This window comes from Emydura macquarii, unplaced genomic scaffold, assembly GCF_026122565.2.
Source record: "Emydura macquarii macquarii isolate MOO-44397 ecotype Brisbane River unplaced genomic scaffold, CSIRO-AGI_Emac_v2 contig_1263, whole genome shotgun sequence".
In the NCBI taxonomy this organism is placed as follows: domain Eukaryota; kingdom Metazoa; phylum Chordata; order Testudines; family Chelidae; genus Emydura; species Emydura macquarii.
This window is the reverse complement of record NW_027131400.1, coordinates 1,832,671-1,853,048: the sequence shown is the minus strand read 5'-3', so window position 1 is coordinate 1,853,048 and position 20,378 is coordinate 1,832,671. Positions and strand designations below refer to the sequence as shown.

At 41.6% G+C, this 20,378-nt stretch overlaps 1 protein-coding gene across 1 annotated transcript in view; it reads right to left on the bottom strand.

Moving 5' to 3' along the window:
- Positions 1-20,378, bottom strand: part of TNS3 (tensin 3) — a 338,094-nt gene that overhangs the window by 47,053 nt on the left and 270,663 nt on the right. The window lies entirely within an intron of this gene.

Below are 20,378 nucleotides of genomic sequence, written 5' to 3'. Positions count from 1 at the left end.
AGGTTTAACTACAGTCTCTTCTTTAAAGATCCCAGAAAAAAAGTATCTGTAAATAACATTAAGGCCATGACACAAACCAATGAGATCCAGGAAATTCAAAATTAAGGGTGCCAATATGTCCTGAACTCACTATGTTGTGAAAAACAAAAAATAAATTAAGGCACAAGCTACCAGTAACGAGATAATGTAGGCTTTGACTTCCTGAATTTTGTTATTTCTGTGTTACTGACCTAATAATATTTCATCTTAATTGTTTTTAGTCCTGGTGTTCTCCTCTGTGTGGGAGTGTTTTAATAGTTATACAGAGTTTAAGTTTAAGAGTTATACAAAGATTGAAGCAGAAGAGGCATAAAAGGCAAAAGTATTCCACTCAGGTTCATCTTCCCATACCATCTTTTCCTAGCTGCTCTTGCTCATCCCCCCTCCCTTGAATGCAGCTGCCTTCCCACTCCTCAGCCTTTCTGCTCATGGCAGCTTGCTGTTACCTTCTTTCTTTTGCATAATAGCTGCTTTCCCTTCTTCTGGTGGTTGCTTGTAGCAGCCCATGTTACCTCAGTCACTTTTCCCTGATGTCACATCTGCCTCCTTTAAACACACACCCACAATCTAAGGATGAGAGAAAGAAGAGGAACCCCTTCAACCTAAAAGCTGAAGATGTAGGACAGTACTTCCACCACACATGGCCCACAGATTTACTGAGAGCTCTGGAACAGACAGCATCACCTGGGGCCACCTGGTCTGCCAGCTCCACTTATGTTGCCTTTGTAAACAAATCATGGCCACAAAAACCCTCAGACCCCATCTGAGGACTGTGGATTAAACCTGGGACCTTGAGCACCAAAGGAAAATAAACCTTTCCACCTGAGAATTCCACAAGCTGTGGACCAGCTGTAGTTGTAGTGCAGTCACTGGGACCAGCCACTAAAGGGAGTTGTGATCACAAGTGGTAGGTCGGTTTATTACAAGCTACCACCATTAAAGAAGTCTGTCCCAAGCTCCTGAGGTCCACAGGAATAAGAAAACCATTTTTTATTCAGCTATGGCTACATACACATGTAGACCCCACAGTCAGTAGTGGGGATTTAATCCAGGACTTCCAGCTCCAAAAGCACAACCTTCTACTACTTGAGCTAATGAAGAACGAAGAGGAATCATGACAAACATGAGGCTTATGTATTACACCTGCTTCCACAGTCAATTGCATTAGGGACCACAAAGTACAGTCAGAAAGGTGGAGACAACATCTAGAATGAAGCACCCATAATCGATGGGTGAACTCACTGGTTGGGAAGGTGAAACTATAGCTCCCAACCATCCAGTCCAAGCCCCTTCTCAAAGGGTTACTTTGTTTAGCAGGAGATGTCACACAATGTCCAATAAACTGAAAATACTGATCACTAGGGTGTCCCCACTTTCAACTAGCTGGAAGGGGAGAGGAGAGGAAAAAACATACTCCTTCCCTTTAGAAATTCTAAAGTAATTTCACAATAAGAAAAATCCCATATAAAACCTAACTGACTGCAATGAAAGTAAATGCAAGTAAATTCTGACCATCCAAAAGGCTGTGGTGAATTTTCTGATCTTTGGAAAATCCTGGTGCTTCAGAGGGAATTAATGGAACAGGTAATCTAGACACGTGGATCCATAAACCAACATATATTTAAATGGAAGCTTTCATTGGCCCTTCCCTTGATGATTCCAATTACCTAACCAGCTTCCTCTGTGAGGATATACGATTATTAATTATCAGCCTGTTATCATGTCTGGCAAAGATTTCAAGGGAGAGCTGGCATAATCTTCATGAGTTTTACTGAACACAACAGAAAATAACAACTCATGCAATATCTTATTTTTATGGAGAACAAGAATACAATAAAAGTTACACACCAAAAGCTAGATGTGCACTGATTTATGTGCATAACTATCCCTAATGCGAATGGATTTAACAACAAAATGTACAAAATGTACTGGTGAGCATTTTATCTTTAGTTTTCTTATAACCATTTCTGACTTTTATGCCTCATTCCTTATAGTCACTTAAAATCTATATTTTTGTAGTTAAACTTGTTTTGCTGTTTTATCTATTTCACTGTGTTTAAGTTGGAGTGTCTGGTACTCTATTTAAAATAATAAACTGGCATATTATTCCCTTAAAGGAATAATGGACTTGTTATATTTGTAATATCCAGGAGACAGCTGGGCACAGGACACACAGTTCTGGGGAAGTTTGCGGGACTGGAGATGTGTTGAGGTCACTCTGCAGCATAACTGAGGCTGGTAAGAGCCACGGTGTGGCTGGCTGGCTGGCTGGAGCACACACAGACATAGCTGGGAGTAACTTGCATGCTGGAGGCTGTTTGTGAGCAGTCCCGGTCGGGAGCTATTACAGCAAGACACTGTAAAGGGCCACCCCAGGTTACAGAGCAGAGGTGACACAGCTACGTATTAGTTTGGATTGTGTCCCAGTATGTCACGGGATGTCACTAAAGTGCATGACTGCCAAAATGTCAGATGAAATTCAATGTTGATAAGTGCAAAGTAATGCTCATTGGCAAATATAATCACAACTATACATACAAAATGATATTACCTGTAAACTAGCTGTTACCATTTAAGAAAGTGATCTTTGAGACATTGTGGATAATTCTCTGAAAACACCTGCTCAATGTTCAGCAACAGTCAAAACAAAGCTAACAGAACTTTAGTAACCATTAGGAAAGGGATAGATAGTAAGACAGAAAATATCATAACGCCACTATATAAATCCATGGTACATCCACACCTTGAGTACTGAAGCAGTTCTGTTTGATCAATCTCGAAAAAGACATATTGGAATTGGAAAAAGTACAGAGAACGGCAACAAAAATGATGATTTCTCTTCCATATGAGGAGAGATTAAAAAGACTGACTGTTCATCTTAGAAAAGAAACAACTAAGGAGGAATATGATAGAGGTCCTTAAAATCATGGATGGTATGGAGAAAGTAAATAAGGAAGTGTTATTTACCCCTTCACATAACACAAAATCCAGGAGTCACCCAATGAAATTAATAGACAGCAGGTTTAAACAAACATAAGGAAGAACTTTTTCCACAGCACACAGTCAACTTGTGGAACTCACTGCCAAGGGACGTTGTGAAGGCCAAAAACATAATTAGATGTAAAAAAGAATGAGATAAATTCATAAAGGACAGGTGGCTATTAGCCAAGATGGTCAGGGACTCAACCCCATGGTCTGGGTGTCCATAAACCTCTGACAGCTAGAAGCTGGGACTGGACGACAAGGGATGGATCACTCATAAATTGTCCTTTTCTATTCACTCCCTTGGAAGCCTCTGGCACTGGCCCCTGTCAGAAGACAGGATACTGGGCCAGATGGACCACTGGTCTGACACAGTATGGCCATTCTTATGCTCTTATATTCACCTGTATTGAAAATTCATCAAGGATAAACATGAGAAGAAGAACAGTGTAAATACTTGTCAGCTGGTAAAATCAAGCAAGTTGGAGTTTGTTGTGGAAGTCAGGAAGACAAGAAAAGCTTCCCATAGAGCTACTACGACTTAGTTTAAAGTAGATTTTCATTATATCAGAATATGATTAGTAGTCCCTTATGGTTTGTGATCACAGTATTTATATAGAGATATAAATACTCTATGGAGAAGATACTAGAAGAAGCAAGAGAAAAGGAGATAGAAGTGGCTAGGTTGGGCAGGTCCCATTCCTCCCCACTTCCATGTGAAGGTGTGATGGTTGGGGTACCAGATCAGCCCTTTGCATCTCTTTATGGTTTTCCCAGGTTAACCAAGGAATGCACACATGCATATACCTACACATATATTGGATTATGTAAGATAGCGAACATATAAAGTCAGCACATTTTCATTGGCCATTTATTAAACGCTCACCAAAACCACAGCATTACAGGGCACCACACCTTGCACCAAATTATGCCCTCACACCCTGCAAAGGTTTGGTCTAATAAGCCTTAAATATGTGTTAGTGTGAAATACATTCTGACTTGTCGTAAGCTTTACGCTTGTGATGTCTGATTTGCTGGGAAGAAGGAACAAGAGGTTACTCACTTTGTGCAGTAACTGCAGTTCTTCGAGATCTGTGGTCCTATGGTGCTACACTTCAGGAGCGCATGTGCCTCTTGAGCCCTCGATTGAGATTTTCAGTTAAAAATGTCCGTTTGGCCTGCGCATCCACTTTCTGCCTCCCCATGCCCTGTGGTGCAGCTACATAGGGGTGCATGTGCAAACTGCCCTCAGTTTCTCCTCCACCCAAATATCCCCTGAGGAACTATCTAAAGCAGAGGGGAAGGAGGGCGGGTAGTGGAACACCCATAGGGACACATAGTTCAAAGAACCACAGTTGTCTTCTTCGAGTGGCATCCCTATGAGTGTTGCACTTCAGGTGACTTCTGAGCCATTTCCCCAAGAGAAGCTTCAGAATAGAGTCCAGAACTGAAGATAGTATTTCCAAACCAAGTGCCGCATCAGACCTGACAGCATTGATCAGGGCATATGTTTTCAAAACATATATATTAAAGCCCATGTGGCAACCCTACATATTTCAGATAGTGGTACATATTTCAGTAATGGTGTAGCTGTTATCTGTGACCTCTGCGGGGAAAGTACACCCACAGCATAATAACAAGTGAAAATACATCCAGATATCCATCTGGATAATATCTGAGTAGAGATTAAGGAGACCGTGGATCTATCTGCAAAGGAAATGAAGAGCCTAGGTGACTTCCTAAATTGCTTGGCCCTATGTAAGTAGAAGGCCAATGCTCTTCTATCATCCAGTGCATGTAAGGATTCCTGTAGAGAACTATGTGGCTTCAGAAAAAAATGGTAGATGAATGGATTGATTAAGGTGGAATTCCAATAGAACCTTAGATAAGAATTTAGGGCATGGATGTAAGGAGACCTTGTCCTTAAAAAACACCATAAACAGGAGATCTGCCATTAAAACTCCAGTCTCCCTGATCCTATGGGCTGATGTGATGGCTATTAAAAAAGCCATCCTCATAGATAAATGCAACAGAGAACAGGTTGTCATTGGTTCAAGTGGAGGTCTCATAAGGTAATTCAGTTCCAGGTTGAGGTCCTAGGTCAGTAGGGTTTCTAATCTGGAGGTAGAAATTCCCCAAACCCTTAATAAATCTAGATGATACTGTATGAGCAAATATAGAGCATCCTTCTGCTGGAGAATGAAAGGCTGATACCACAGCCAAATGGACCTTATTTGAACTGATAACCCCGATTTCTGTAGATCCAACAGGTAATCCTGAACAACTGAAAGTAGCACCAAATCAGGCAAGAGACAGTTACCACCACCACCAATGGAAGAATCTCTTCCATTTCTTCAGGTGAGTAGTGTGGATTGATTTCTTTCTACTATTCAGTAACACCTGTTGTACTTCCATAGAGCGGGAGGATTCTAACCCATGAACCATTGAGGAGCCACGCCCTGAGGCAGAGAACCACTAGGTTGGGATGAAGCACAGGAACTGCATCCTGTGGCAGAAGACAAGGAATGGTCAGCAGTGTGAACAACAGTTGGACACACAGGTGAAGCAGGTAAGGATACCAAGCTTGTCTCAGCCAGGTTGGCATTATAAGGATAACTCTGGTTCTGTCCTGTTTGATCTTCTTCAACACCCTTAGTATCAGTGGCATTGGAGGAAATGCACAGAACAAACCCCTCTTCCAAGATAGAAGAACAGCATCTCCTAAGGAGTGGTGATCCAGACTTCCTCTTGAGCAGAAAAGAGGGCACTTCCTGTTCCTGAAGGCTGTGAAGAAGTCCACTTCTGGCAATCCCCGTTTTAGGAATATGCTATAGAGAAATTGGGTGTCAAGCTCCCATTAGTAATCCTGTTGACATATCTGCCGAGGACATTGGCTGTGGTATTCTGAATACCTGGGAGGCAGACAGCTGAAATTTGGACCTGATGAGCTATGCACCAATTCCATAACTTAATGGCTCTGGTGCACAGGTATTGCTCCTGCTTGTTGATACAGAACATGTATAATATGCTGTCCATCATGACCCTGATTGATTTGCCCCTGATGAGAAATAGGAAATTCCTGACAGCCCTGAGCTTCAACAGATTGATTTGGAGACTGGTTTCTTAAGTTGTCTATCTGCCCTGAGTTGTGAGGGGATTAAGGGGATCCCCATACTAACAGTGATGCTGTTGTTAAATTCAAGGATGGGACAGGCTTGGTAACAGAAAAGAATGCCTGCACAGACGTTAAGTTGATCCTTCCTCCAATCTAAAGAGTTCCTCACTTGTAGAAGAACCATCATTTGTCTGTCCCAGGTGTGTCTGACTGGAGACTAGGTCGTTCTGAGCCAACCCTGGAAGCAGCAGAGACATCATCTTGTGTGATCTGTCACTAAGGTGCAAGTTGCCATGTGTCCCAGGAGCTGAAGACAGCTCCCTGTGGGGCGAGAGCTCCCTTGAATTGCTCAGACCAGACCTGACAAGCTTACGAATCTGTCTAAGGAAAAGTAGGATCTGGCTGTTAATGAGTCCAAATATTCCCCTATAAACTATCTTCTGTACAGAGATTAACATGGAATTTTTTATATTCAGCTACAGACCCAACTCCTAAAACAGAGAGGACTGTCTGGGTGGAAGATAGAACTGCTTTATTGAAACAGCCCTTGTGCAGCCAGTCATCGAAGTATGGGGATACCAAAATCACTTCTTGTCTGAGATAAGCAACAACTACTGTCAGGACTTTTGAGAATACCTTTGGGGCCGACGAAGGGCTGAAGTGAAGTACATCGTATTGCAAATGATTCTGGCCTATTGGGAAATATAGATATTCCCTGTGTACTGGCTGTATCATTATATAGAAATACAGTAGAACCTCAAAGATATGAACACCAGAGTTACGAACTGATGGGTCAACTGAACACCACGTGGAACCAGAAGTAAGCAATCAGGCAGCAGCAGAGGGGGAAAAAAAAGAAAGAAAGCAAATACTATACTGTGCCTATATTGCATCTTAATGGTCAGAATGCAGAGCAGGAACAGCCTGGGTCTGCACTGTTTCCTGTAAGCCAAGGACACTGGTTCACTCCCTCCAACCTCACCCCATTGTGAGGGGGAAGCTGTTTTCACCCCTCTGCCACCCCCGTCAGGAGGGGGACAAGCTTGCAAGCTCAATCCGAGCCAGGAAAGAAAGCTGTGGCAGCAAGCTGCTGATACTGCAAGGAACTGAAGGTTGCAGCCAAAGATTGGCCTGGAGCTAGAGTGGGAGCCAGAATCCGAGCTGCTGCCTGCACGCTGTGCTCTGGAGGACTTTTAAAGGGCCACAGTCTGCTCAATGATGTGGCTCAAGCTTTGCCTATGGCTGCACTCCTGAATCCTGCCAGCACCCATGGGAGTGCAAGGGGCAGGAGAGGGAGAGGCGCTGGCAGCCAGCTGGCACCAATCCCTATCATGTGCTGCCTCTGGAGCATGGCAAGCAGTGCACAGAGCAGAGCAAGCCCTGGAGAGAGGCAGCTGAGGCTTGTAGTGCCAGGGTTGTGGGGCAAGTCTCCCCCTCCCCGCAGTTCAGCCCAAAGGCAAGAAACAGGAATAGGGCAGGGAGCTGCTTACAAACCAGGCAGTGCTGCCAGGTGCCACCTTTGCAGAGATCTTGCCCAGCCTCAGCAGGAAGACACTGACTGCAGGGTACTCTACCATGTTTTGTTCAGAGTTACGAACATTTCACATTCCCAAGGTGTTTGTATTTTTGAGGTTCTACTGTAGGCATCTTGTAGGTTGAGGACCGAAAACCAATCCCCTTTCTCTATTGAAGGAACTATAGAGGCCAGAGTCACCATTCTGAACTTTTGAGACTTTATGAATGTGTTTAGAAGTCTTAGATGTAAGATTGGTCTCCACCCTCCATCCTTCTTTTGCTCAAAGAAATACTTCTAGTAAAATCCCTTGCCCTTGTGAGGTGACGGAACCAGCTACATTGCTCCTAACCGAAGGAGAGGATTCACTTCTTGTTGGAGAACCTTGAACAGAAATAAAGGAGACTGACTGGATGTCTCCTTCATCCTTCTCCATCTCATCCGAAGAAGGATCACCTGCAGAAAATGTTAGCGTACATTGTGATAAGAGAAGACAGTAATCCGGAGATCAGGGTCAGTAATCAGAGATGCTCAGTACCTATGAAGAGTGGGGACACCAGTTCATCCATTATCAAGAGGTCCTCAGTTTATTTGATCTCCTGTAGTACCAAATAGGGGATTGGTACAGATGTAGTAGTCAAGGCTTTAGTCACCAAAGCCAGTGGTACTGCCGATGGTGGGCATACTGAAATAGATGCTGATGGTGTCCGGCTTGGCATGGTGCCAGGGGTGCAGCACGCATGGGTACCAACGGCTGGGCTGAACGCACAGGTATAGCTGGGCTGACGTCGATGGTGCTGGTAAAAGTACGGAGGCCCTATTGTAGCTATGTGTCTCCTTCGAGCTCCGGTACCTTACGAATGCACCGGTACTGGAGGAGGAGGAGTCCTTCGACTCAACAAGTTGAGAGGAGTTGAGAGGTTGAGGCTTCGGAGACCGCAGATCTCACTGGGGACCTGGACTTCTTTTGGAGCTGGCTCCTTAATATGAGAGTCCACACTTCTCTTTTTGGAAGTTTTCCCTGGAGCCTCCAAAGGGTTCCCTTTCCTAGGGGAAGCCTGAGGTGAGGTAGAAGGGGTGCTGGATCTGTTTGGACACAGATATATGAGGTGGAGGGGAAGGATCTCCTGACCTGAGTAGGAAGCTGGCCAAGGGGATCATTCCATCATTAGCTGCCTGAGTTTAATCTTCCTGTTTTTCCTTGCTCTGGGCTTGAGGGCCAGGCAGAAGTTGCACTCCTGGGAGACATGGGACTCCCACAAGCACTGACACACTTAGAGAGGCCATTGCTCATAGCTATAGCCTCTCAGCAGGAGTGGCAACTTCTGAAACCTGGCAAACCAGGCCATGCTCTGCCAGGAAAAAAAAATCTCCCCAAGCTAAAAGAGAGGAGTAAAACAATCCTCTCATTACTTAGCTAACTAACTAACAACTATAACTATACTAACAGCTAACTATAAAAACCATCTTAACCACTATAGGGATACTACTCAAAGAAGAGGGCAGCCTCCATACAGTCCTCCCTGTTAAGTGCTTCTGCATGACCAATGCCATCAATGTATTCACTGAACCCCGATCAACAGCCACAGGGCTGTTGTAAAAAGCAACTCAAATAACAATCTCTGATTTTGCCATCAGATACGGTATTGCATATAACGTAAGTTATGTTTCTGTTTCATCTGGCAAGTTTTTAAGATATTCCACAATGCTGTAGGATGGAGTGTACTTAAGATAATCACCTTCGTTATTGAAACTGCAGTAAGTAGAATTAACTTAGTGGAATAAGAGAGGATTTATACAATGTTTGCTTTGCCGTGTGTGTGTGTGTGTGTGTGTGTGTGCGCGCGCTGTTCGAAACTCTGCCTGCAAGCTACTATTTACTGTAGTTAGTTACTGTAGTAGTAAAAATATCAGGAAAGTTATTTTTAAGATTTTTTCAGTGCATTTTTCAGAAGACTGACAAAATAGTCTCGGAAGAGTTGATTGACCCCTGCTCTGCTCTTCACTGTCATTGCATGCTGCTTCCTGGAAAATGTGCCACAAGTATTCCATAAGCCTTAGCTTCCCAAGAAATTAGAAGAGCACCCATCTTTATTTATTTAACCTGTGTGCACATTTACACATTCCTGCCGCTGCTCAATCAGACTTTCTTGCATATTGAAAGGTACATTCTAAGGAGCTGGCAGCACTGCCTATTAGGATTTATGTTTGGTTAGATTGTTTTCTTTCCTCCCGCATGTTTCAATGAAGTTTTTCATTCCTTACTGAGTGACTGAAGTAGGTACAGATTTTGAAAGCCTTTGCCAGGAAATCAAAGTTTAGTAGCTCTAAACAAAACAAAAAACAGGCACTAGCTGCAAAGTATGTCAGATCTGTCCATTTGCTATCTCACTCTGTTCCAACACCACCAGGTCCAATAGGTAGTGATGATAAAACAGAGAATAAAACCTTGGCAGGTAAAGGCAAATTCAGCTAGTTTTTTTGTGGGGACGAGGGAGAGAAGGGCAGCTCCTATGGAAACCCGGGATAGATTCAGCAGTCACAAACAATCATGTAAGCTGATCAGAAGGCAAGTATACATGGTAGAGAAGCAGAAGATGTATCAATTTTATAGTCAGTAAAAAGAACAACTAGCAGGACGGCTTACGACAAAACTGCTTTATCTGAAACCCTCATATTAAAGTTGCTTTTCCTGTTACAACCGTTCCTCCCACCCCCAAATTAGACACAAATCTGTATCAAAGTCATTTTCTGAGCAACTTCTATTACCACTTTGGTCACTGCTGAATTTGGCTCATTGATTTTATCTTTACACAGTCAGGGAGCTGTAAAATTCCACATATATTGCAAGGCATTTCCTGCTCTCCAGGGAGAATTCTGTTGAAAAACACTAAATTCCTGTAAAAAGACAATCTTCCTGTGGGACAGGTAGGATCTGAAAGTTCTGAATCTGTACTTGAGTAGTGTGTTGTGTAATCTTTGTTAAACTCACAAGTGCACAGTGCAAGTTATTTCTGAAAGTCCCTGCCAACAATGACAAATACCAATGGGTTGGGCTTGTTTTGGCATGACACTCTGAAAGCTGTGACATATATACAGTGAAAGGTTTGTCTCCAGGCTCGTTTTATTGAGTTGAACAGAGTGATAATAGATGTGATGCAGGGTGGATAAGATATGGCACAATATAGTCATGGTACATTACATTAACTTCAGTGGAGTGATGAATTTAGCTCTGTATGTTTATGATGGTGTTTTGCCCTGCTCTTTGTGCCCTTTCTCCAAGAATTATCTTAGATGTTAAATTCATATTGGCAGAGTCACTCTAACACAGTGAGAGGTGAATGTCTCATTTCTATCTCCTCCTCTCCTAATGACACTGTGTCTTCACTGACCAAAACACGGTGTGTTTTTACCATGGAATACTTAACCCGCATTAGATATTGTGCTATTAAAAACATAGTGGACACAAGGCACTGTAGATTTACAGTGAGGTAAACTTAGGTGAGGTCATGGTAAGGGATACAATGGGTAAGGGATACAATGGGTAAGGGATACAATGCTGACTTCCCCTTCACTACAAGTGCCTTGTATCCACTCTGGATTTTTGTCATGCATTAATTATCTTGCTGGGGAAAAAAACAGAAAACCCAAATCACCCTCCTGTGTTAGCAAAGACAAAGCCTGTGACAAACATCTACTGAAGTGGATGCACTGATATATAAAGCAAATAAACACAGATGTTCACAAAGGTTTCAGTACTGTCACAGCTCACTGTTCTTTTTACCTGGGACATATGCATTTTCTGTGTGAAGATGGGGAAAAAATCCAACCCATCAGATTGTGGAGATTCTGCTTTTTGTCCTCATGAACAAGTGGCATTTCTAATGTAACAGCAACAATGATATGTGGCCGATTCTCTCCTAACATACTTCACCCCTTTGCCACAAATCACCTTCTGATTCAGTATCTCTTGGCACTTTTCCTTAGTCATTTCCCCCAGGATGTAATCTGTAACCTCTAGGGGTCATCAACTAGCAATAGAACATAATTAATAAAAGGAAAAATAATGACTAATAATAATAGGAAAAACTTGGTAACAAAGAAATCTATTAGGTTGTGGTATTATCATCAATGGAAAGTGGTGAAATACACATCATTTGACTAGACAGAGCACATAGAAAACACAATGTCATCAAGAATCTTGCACTGGGGGAAGGGGCTGGGTTTGATGATCTAACGGGTCTTTACCATCCTTAATTTACATGATACTAATTCCATTTCTCCATCTCAGATAAACATACAGGACACTGTCATGCCTTTAATACACTGCCCCGTGCTAGAGGAAAGGTGGGGACACCCCACTCAAACAGAAGCACCAGGACACCTTAGGCCTGGATGAGTTCCAAGGGAGCACAGGACAACACAGCCAGTGTGACACCCTTGAAAAAGGAGCAGCATACATAATTGGCCAATCTCACTGGCCAATAGGAAGGGGAGCAGGGCTCAACCATGCCTACCCACACTGAGGCTCCTAGCACGAGCAGTAGCACTAACTGCACAACTGTTGTGTCCAGACATGTACAAGCACCACCCTGTGCAGGGATCATATCCAGGGAAGAAGAAAAAATAGGCTGCTTGTGTCTATCCCGCCCTGTACATGGGCACAGAGCAGGGGACGATCTTACCCTTATTCTATAGGCCCTATGGCTATCGTCACTGGAGCAATGTCAATCTCTTGAAAGCTGTGTGGTCCTATCTTTTCAACGGATCTTTATTTATTCTTTGGCCAAGGTTGACAGTAGGGGTAAATGTGCTGGGCCTTCACTTAGCATCAGGTGATAGGCCTTCACTTAACGGTCTGAGGGATATGAGGGTAGGGAATTCCTGAACTTGGAGGGGCTTATTAGCCAGAATTCAAATCCCTGTCAAAGTGTTCACTACAGTTTTATTTGTTACATGAATAACAAATTACACAAAGGGGCCTCAATTAGTTGTATGCAGCATGAGACAAAAGAACCTTTATAAACTTCTGAATACCACAGAGGGGACCTCTGTTCCTTCAGTGCTGTACAGGAATCTCCTGTTAGAGAAATAATGGCTCTCACGCGACCATGAAGGCTGTATCTGTGCTTCTACTATTTGAACCCCATTTTTGTGAAGTTTATATAAATCTGACCAATTTGTAAATTGCTCTGGGTGGAAATTCAGTATCCTATTTGATCAGGAAACAAAATATTTTTGTTGACATTTAATGAACTGCCCAGGTGCTATATCGCTTACTAGGTAAGTGAGGAAATGTGATACTGATATGCTGCACCATGAAGCAGGTATATGCCTTTGGAACACGTATATGCAAGTAATTGCACATCTGAACACAGCATCAAGAGTGTGAAACCAATAAGTGTCTTTCTATTTTTCTTGCTAGAGTAAGGCATGAAATGGGAATCTCATATTTGGAAGCATTTCTGAACTCTGTTACTTCCAGCTGGCAGGTACAGGAAGGTTTGCAGAAGTTGAGAAGGACCAGCTACGGCATAGCCAGTGAAAAGAGCCTGTATTGTGATGATGAATCAAGTCCTAAGGGTTTGGGTAGAGGAAAATGACACCCAGCATACAGAGAAGGGTGAAAAATCTAAGGTACCTAAAACGATCACCTTTCCCCCTCTGAATTTTTGTCACAGTTTGATCAGAAACACCTTGGGAAAGTGCCCAATGGTTGAGCAGGTGGTTTAAAAATCTCCAACACTTGGATGGCAAGAGTATCTTCATCTCAAATATCAAGAGTTAAAAAAGATGCTCTTGGAAATGCCGAGAAATACAAATAGAAAGCTCCTTATTTTGACACTCATGAGACATGCTGGAGAATTTCAGTTAGTAGACTTTTACAGCACAGAATACAATGGGTACAGCGTTCACTTTATATTATTATTTTTGATTATGCTTGTTCTCACTTTCAGGTGACATTGTAAATAAGAAGCGGGCATTGTAAAGAAGAAGCATTATCTCCCATAAATGTAAACAAACTCGTTTGTCTTAGCGATTGGCTGAACAAGAAGTAGGAGTGAGTGGACTTGCAGGCGCTAAAGTTCTACATTGTTTTATTTTTGAGTGCATTTATGTAAAAAAAGTTCTACATTTGTAAGTTGCACTTTCATGATAAAGAGATTGCACTACAGTACTTGTATGAGGTGAATTGAAAAATACTTTTGTTTCTCTTTTTTACAGTGCAAATATTTGTAATCAAAATAATAAGATAAAGTGAGCACTGTACACTTTCTGTTCTGTGTTGGAATTGAAACCAATATATTTGAAAATGTAGAAAACATCCAAAAAATATTTAAATAAATGGTATTCTATTACTTTTTAACAGTGCAATTAAAACTGCGATTAATCACGGCTATTTTTTTTAATCTCACGATTAATTCTTTTTAATTGTTTAATAGCCCTAAAAATATTTTTAAAATAAAACGATTCTTTTGTTAGCTAAAGCGTTATTAAATCAGGTTAGGGTGTCATGCTGCCAGTATCACACAAATGATCTATAGTTGTAGCAGAGCAGGCACTAGTGCCAGAACTGCCACATTAAGAAAAACAAACCAAACCAACCAAACACAATATGTTCCAGTTTACTCAGGGCGACAAGTTTTTCTTATGTTGGTGAACTCTTAAGTAGTTGAGCACTGAGGGTCAGAGCTTGATCTCAGTTCACTGGTGAAATTCTAGAGTAACTCCATTAATGTCAGATTTACTCTGCTTTAGTAAAACCACAATCCAGCCCTCTGTGTACTAACCACCTCCCTCACAGAAGCTATAGAAAACAACTATAACATGAGATTGTTTTAGTTGACCCACCTGCCAACGTCAGTTGTTACTTCAGAAAACACCTGCCCAGTGATACCAAGAGAGGACCAGACTGTGATAATCTGGAAGAGATAGGAGCAGCTGAGGAAAGCAGAGGCACAAACCTGGGTCAGGTGAGTTGGAGCAGAGGACAAGAGCAGGAGCCAAAGTGCATAGGAGCAGAAGGGAGAGCAGAGGTAGGAACCTGAGTGCATGTAGAAGAATGGGGAAATGAGGGCAGGAAAAGAAAGGTTTATAACCACTGGATACACTTCCTTCCAAAACCTGAAAGTGAACCCAGGATCCCTCAGTCTCCAGATACTTCTGCTGTCAGCAAATAGCTGTGAAACCCACAGGCAAACTGTTGATATCATTCTCCCTCTACCAGCAAAACCACATGGGAGAGTTTTATCTACTGCTCCCTATGCCCAGAATGGGATCAGGAGCACAGACATTTCATGCCAGCTAAAAATATTCTGCTAGTTCTCCTAGAAATGTGCATTAGACATGGGGCTGAAGTGTAGAGTACAGATCTGGATCAGAAGTTCTTTAGAGTTGTGAGGGTGTGTCTGGATCTAGGTTAAGATTCAGGCTGAATTTTAAGAGATTACACCTGATATTTTCAAAGGAAGCTGTAGGGAGTTAGGCCTCCAAATAATTGTCCCAATGACATACAGTGGATTTTGGATACCTAACAAATCATTATTTTTAATCATGTTTATTATGGTAGTGCCTAAGGCCCAACCAAAAAAAGGACCCCATTGTGCTAGGCACTGTCCAAACACAGAGCAAGAAACAGTCCCGGCTCTGAAAAGCTTACAGTCTAACTAGACAAGACTGACACAGGGTGGGGAAAAGGGTAGAACACATAAGCAAAATGAACAAGCTAATAGAAGCAAGTGTTATGTAAGTTCCACTATTTGGGAGAGGGTGAGGGAGGGAATGGGTTTAGTTATGAAGGGATCAGCTAAATGGAGAGAAAAGTGAAAGAAGGTCAGGGGAGAAGAGGTTAAGTATTTAAGTGATGACGGTGTTTTGGAAGTAAACGGGAATGACAGAACTTGGAGGTATCATCAATAAAATGTGGGTGAGCTGAAAAACACCTAATTCTTGCCAAGCTGAATCCTAAACATGGCCCTTTTAAAAAAGTGTTCAGCAGACAAAGACAAGGTAAATAAGCTGTAATTCATTTGCAGAAGCTGACCTTGGGAGTATATTTACCTTGGATTGGATTCCTCTGAAATTGTTTAAGAGCTAACTGAATTAAGGGCAAAGCCACTGCATCTGAATCATGAACAGGAATCTTGCACACTATAGCAGAATTGCTGTATTACCGAATATATTATTATACTGTGTGTTGTTGGTATTGTTTACTGCTACTTAAATAGTATCTAGGCAAATCAGCAAGACCTGAATACCTTACAAAGGTAAAGACACAATATTACTGCTCAAATTATTCCAGCTGTTGTTACAGAGGAATAGAGGAACTACTGTGCTGGGATTAGAGCAGTGGCTCATGTAATCTGGTATCCTGTTTCTGACAGTGGCTAATTCCAGAAACTTCAGACGAAGGTACAAGAAACTTCACCATGAATAACCTCTCTACAGAGGTAGTTAATTCCTGACATGCCCTCAGTCAGAGGTTGGCTTAGGTTCTGAAGCATGAGGGGTTTTATCTCTATTTCCCTCCCGTTGCCTGTCTAATGTAACTGTGGATGTTCTCAGTGTCCATACATGTAACCATTTCTTCTTTAAATCCTACACTCTTGACCTTAATAGGCCTTAAAACAGATGACGCAGGGCAAAACTGAAGTCTAATTAACATCCAAGAGTAAATTGTTGACCGAATGATCAACAATGAAAGTTGGTCCAATAAAAGATATCACCTCACTACTTTGTCTCTCCACTTGGGGACCTAATTTCTTATTGTATAGTTCCTTTGCTTTTCTATCATGTCTCTTCTCAATGGGATGTCAGGCCAATGATACACCCATTCAACACAAGACAAAAAGACTATTGACAAGACATTTTGGCATGAAGGAAAGTCTCATGGCCTTCATAATAAAAATCAATGTAATTGCACTGGATTCCATTTATTATCCACCTCTCGGTTCCCAGAAAAAAAGTTTTGTCATCTGGAAGTTGCCAGGAAATGGAAGGCAGGTCTGAAGGATAGCAGCCAGGGAAGGCAGTGCTAGAACATGCTGAGCCCTTCTCCCAGTGCCAGGGCAGGGAGCTTCTGGAGAGTGCAGGGAGAAGTTCAGTGCAACCCCAATGCTTCCTTCTCTGGCTGCAGACCTACAAATCTGAAGGGTCTTTCTTCTAAAAAAAACCAACTGTTTATAAGCAGCTTGTCTTTTCCCAGTATCTGAGTCCCATTAACACTGAACTCAATGGGACAGGATCAGCTCCCGACAAAATGTACTTATCAATCTAAGTTGTTAATATTGGAATTGCTATTAACTGGCACTCATGTCATATAGTTGGAACTGACTCTGGACTTTTATAGTCAATAGCAAAAGAGATCATTAGGATATAAAGGACCAAATGCTATCCTCAGAAAAGAGTATGCAACCCTTTGGATATACATAGAAATTCATGCATGAAAATTAGAGCAGAATTTGACACACAGTGCAAAGGGGATTCAATCTTGTACTATTTTGTACTTTCTGCATGTACCCAAATCACTGTGTGCACAATATTTGTGTATGACCACTTATGCACTCAACTGACAATTTATCTGTGCATTTTAATCAGTGCCTGATTTGTGTATGCTAACAGGCTTGTGTGTGTGTGTGTGTGTGTGTGTGTGTGTTTGTGCGTGCAAATTCTATCATTTTTATGCACAAGTGCAAACACTGTGCCTATAACGTTTAATATCATAAAGAAGATAGTGTTTTAGGGCCTTGAAACTATTTTTACCCTAGTTTTCCTAGCTACATGTGGATGTGTACCTTTGAAATGTATTTACAGCTATGGAGGCATGGTTAAATTCCTTTGGCTACCTTCCAATAAACACACCTGGGGGAAAAAAGGACCTTCAGTAATCAGTCATTTTGGCACCTTTCCAAACACAGCATTTTCTCATTTTTTTCACAGCAGTTTTTATCTTTCCTTGTTTTCATTAAAATCCATTTGCACAGGGGGAAAATATAACATTTACATCTGTGAAGAAAGGGACTCAGCTAACTTATTTTTTCACTTTGAACAAACAGCAAAAAAAAGCGCACAATAAACCTTAGAGCAGTGAAGATTTGCACTGTGAATAAAGTGCAAATCAAAAGGTCCAAGGGGAAACCCTTTGGGTAACCAAGGATTTGGATAATGGAGGGTGCCAAATCTGCAGATTTATAAGGGTGCAGCCAACACTTCCTACCATGCAGGAAACTCCAGTTCACCCAAGGTCATCTGACTTAACAGAAGGTAGACTAGAGACCAAAGATGGAATTGAGATGGTGATGATCTGAGCTGGCCTATGCCCTTCAATTTAAAATCTGCTGTGCATTAAACTTTGTGTCTATGTGGGGACTAAGCTAGCTAATGGTCTCAAATGCATAAAGATTTCAGTCACCACAGCTCTCTACTCTCTGGGCTCCGTCCCTTGACAAACTAGCATTGGACAAGCCACCTCCATTTACGAAAGCCCTCTTACCTGACAACAGGTTGGGAACATGACTGTGTTTCAGATAATGAGGTTCTGGATAACTGAACTTCTGATAATGGTGGATGCAATATTTCAAAAAACTCACTTAGGTAAATACGCTATCTTGCTGGTGTAACTCACTGTTCAGAGAACCCCAGACAAACCAGAAAAGGTTGGGAGGTTGGATAAAGAGAAGCAGCTCCAAGTATGTACAATCATATACCGTCAACCAAACCATCTGACCTGCAAACTGTTTTACAAAAAATTAGGCTGGGAATCTCATGACAACAGATTATCTCATGAGATATCTAGTAGTTCCTCTTAATACTGTGGTACTTCCATTTCTGGACCCTGTGGATATCAGGAAATACAAATAAAGAAATCAACCAAAATGTTTCTAGTCTCAATAAAAGATTCAGAATGAATTATGGATAAAGGTTTTGATTAGGTGTTATCTTGTATGAACCCATTTTGACCATCCTAAGTAACAAGTAATTACAATAAATAAATAAGTATTAAGGATGCTTTTATTAAACAATAAAAAAGTATTAAGGATGCTGAGTTCAATGTATTTTAGGCTTGATTTTCACAGGTGCTGAGCACCTGGAGCTCCTACTGAAGCTAGAGGGAGATGGTAACCACCTCTGAAGGTCTCTGCTTAATCCTTATTTCTTTTCTTGAAGGAATTTTCTTAAACAGAACCAGACCAAACTTATTTTGAGCTTTCAAGCAGTTGCCCCTGTTTAATTGATTTTTAGTTTTGCCATATTCTCTGAACTCCCATGTTCCTTATATGACCAAAAACAGAAACAGCAAAACACACAGGCTATGCGTGCTTTATTCCCAACTTAGCCAAAGGCAGGAAATGCTGGAAACCTTGCAAGGGATATTATTTCTAGCCTGACTTCCAAACTCGATGGTTCTCTAAAAGCATTAGATAAACAGCCACACATTTTTGGTGCTTATCTGAACAAAACCAAACTTCTTCCACAGTTGTGGTATGTCCAACTTATACAGCTAATAAGGAAGGAATCATAAAAGGATCTAGAGACACAAGGTGGATGAGATAATATCTTTTATTGGACCAGCTTCTGGTGAAAGAGACGAGCTTTTGAGCTACTTGCTTGAGCTATTTTTTGAGCTCTTCTTGGTTATGTATAAGGCCCTATCAAATTCACAGCCATGAAAATGCGTCACAGACAATGAAATCTGGCTATTGTTGGGGGGGAGGGAGCACAATATTGCCACCCTTACTTCTATGTTGCTGCTGGTGGCGGCACTGCCTTCAGAGCTGGGCTCCCAGCCAGCAGCCACCACGCTCCAGCTGCCTGGTTTTGACAGCAGCACAGAAATAAGGGTGGCAATACTGCGCCCCCTCCCCCACAATAGCCTTGTGATCCCCTTTTTGGTTGGGACTCCCAGTTTGAGAAACACTTACTTAAGGGCTTTACATGTTTATATTTTTAAATACACATTCATTCTCTTTTACAACACTGTGAAATTTAAGATTTAAATATCTGAAACCATGAAATTAAAGATTTTGAATATGCTATGCCTGTGAAATTTACCAAAATGGACCCTGAATTTGGTGGGCCCAGGTTATGTATAAGGAAGGTTCCAGGAAACTAAACTCAGAGAATTCTTTGTTCCTGGCACAGTAAGTGGATTCTTTGAAGAGCAATGTTGCTTGTTTATAGTGAAAGCCATTACATTTTCTTTAGTTTCTATTTTGTTTACTGATTTTGTTTACATGGACAACTGACTGCATAGATGTAACCAACAGTAGAATGGGATTATATCAGATCACTTTTTCTCTATGAAATATACAGAAATTAACTTGTGTTGGTTAGGTCAAAGTCACAGCACCATGTGTCTGCTCAACTCCTTTACGGACATCGGTAGGAAATCAGCCCAACAACCCAAAAAATCCTCTCTAGTTGAACTAATTTTTTTAGATTCTTACGCATATGTCAGAAGAAACATTCTGAAAGGCTGACGTCATACAAAATATAATGGTACTGATGTGGAGATGGGAAGTTCAGTTTAATCTCAGACAAAACACTACATTGAGCTTGAGTTCAGGTTGAGAGTACACATCAGTAAGTTAAGAGTATCAAAAAATTTACATGTGTTATAACTCAGGAAAATTCAGAGTTAAAAGAAATCCAGATATATTAAGATGCAGAAATGCACAGGTAAGGCACCAAAAGAATCTTAAATAAGAGACCTTATGACAGTGGAGGACT